Raw genomic sequence first — 1837 nt, forward strand, 5'->3', positions numbered from 1 at the left:
CCCTGGATTTGCTGCCTTTCCACCCTCCCACTCTCTCTCTCTCTCTCTCTCTCTCTCTCTCTCTTTCTCTCTCTCTCTCTCTCTCAAGTGCAAGACCATGTGGGACGTATGATGAGAAGGAGGCTCACCACACTGAGTCTCATATTTCAGCTTTAGTCTGCCTCTCTTTCACTCACTTGCTTTCTCTTGCTCTCTCTCTCTCTCTCTCTCTCTCTCTCTCTTTCTCTCTCTCTCTCCCTCTTTCGCTTTCTTTCCTCACATGCTCCCCTCATTTCCTCCACTTACTCCTCTCTTTAAGCCATTCGCAAGGGGGAGACTGGTTGGAGCTCGGCAGAGAAAGAGAGGCAGGGAGGAAAAGGGAGGGAGGGGAAAAAAGAGGCAGGAAAAAAAAGGGGAAAAAAACGTCGACTGCTTTTTCTGCTGCTACGAGGGCCTCCCCACCGGCGGGCCCAGCCAGAGAGGGAGGGCTTCTAGCTCTCCTAAGAGGATTTAACCCTCTGTCTGCAGCAACGCGCTGCACTGCAGCCCACCCCAAACCCTGCCAACAAGTCACGCTTCCCAGCGCATTGCTTCGTTTTTCCACGCCGTAGCATTGGCACACTGGACATTTTGCTTTTGTTTTGGACTTTTTAGATGGCTGTTTTTGAGGCGATTAATTGTTGTAGTATTTTGAGAGTGGTTTTGGGCTCTGCGATCTGCAGAGAGGATCTTTTTGGGACATAGAGGTTCTGTAGGTAGGTTTTCGTCTGGCTGATTGGCGGGCACTCCATGCTTCGGCCCTGGGTGGGCCTCCCCACACCGCTTTCAATTCAGCCTTGATGCTTCTGGAGAAGCTAGCTTTAAGCTGCTTTTTGATTTGCTGTGATGATGATAACTTTGCCTGAGCCTGCCAAATAGTGCCAGGTACACTTTTTTGGAAGTACTGCCCCATTGTCGCCATCCTGTTTCCTTCTCTATCATGCCCTGTCCCTCTCTTTCTCTCTCTCTCTTAGTCTCGATTCCGTCAAGGCAAGTGGTGTGCAGGAGCGCTGTCTGGGACAGGTGCCAATTGCTCACAAAAGGCTGAAAAAAATATGGGGCACTGGATGGAAACTGGTGCACAGATTTGTGCTGCGAAAATGTTACAAGTGCGCGTGAGAGGAAGGCAAGCAAGGAGGGGAGTGTGGTTCCCCTCATGTGGTTCCCCTTTTTGGTCCTTGCCTGCACATTTGCTCCTAGAACTCGTGCAGAAATTTCGCTGCCGTCTGGGACATGCTTCAGAATGCCGCGCTTTTACAGACTGGGCCCTGCTGGCGGTTCACAAGCCGAGAGAAGGGGGAAGACGAAGATAGAGAAAAAGCACGACTGAGAGACGCTGAGAGAGGGGAGGGGAAGAAGGAAAGAAGGAAAACGGAAGAAGGAGGAGGAGGAGGAGAGGAAAGGGGGGGCCTTTTTCAGCCTGTTAAATGTTCCTCAGGCCCAGCAAAAGCAAAGGCAGGAGTTGCATGCTGATTTGCATGCAGTGGACATGCTAATTGTGTGTTTTCTAACATGTTCCATTCATTGAGACTAGGCTCTGCTCTGCAGACGGGCTTCACACACGCCTCCCAGACACCCTCGTGGCCTCCTATTGTTTCTGAGGCCCAGCCTGCCGCTTTAACCCAGCCAGAGGAGCCTGCAGGCCCGGCCCAGGCACAGTGCCGAGCAGGGGGTTAGCCTGGAGCTCCAGGCTGGTGTGGTGAAAGCAGAAAGCGGGCAAACTCAGCCTGAGCCCCCCTCACTGCTCTGGAGCTCCTCCATCCTTTCCAGCTTTCTACAACGAAAAAGAGCTGGCAGAAAACGACTGGGCGAAAAGCAT

At 52.4% G+C, this 1837-nt stretch overlaps 1 long non-coding RNA gene across 1 annotated transcript in view; it reads left to right on the forward strand.

Annotated features, from left to right (window-relative positions):
* Positions 1 to 416: 416 nt before the first annotated feature.
* Positions 417 to 1837, forward strand: part of LOC136695681 (uncharacterized) — a 13128-nt gene continuing 11707 nt past the window's right edge. The window contains exon 1 of the long non-coding RNA XR_010802332.1: positions 417 to 1837. This exon is cut by the window's right edge and continues 63 nt beyond it. This is a non-coding gene — a long non-coding RNA (uncharacterized lncRNA).

Source organism: Hoplias malabaricus, chromosome 4, assembly GCF_029633855.1.
Source record: "Hoplias malabaricus isolate fHopMal1 chromosome 4, fHopMal1.hap1, whole genome shotgun sequence".
NCBI classification, from domain to species: Eukaryota; Metazoa; Chordata; class Actinopteri; order Characiformes; family Erythrinidae; genus Hoplias; species Hoplias malabaricus.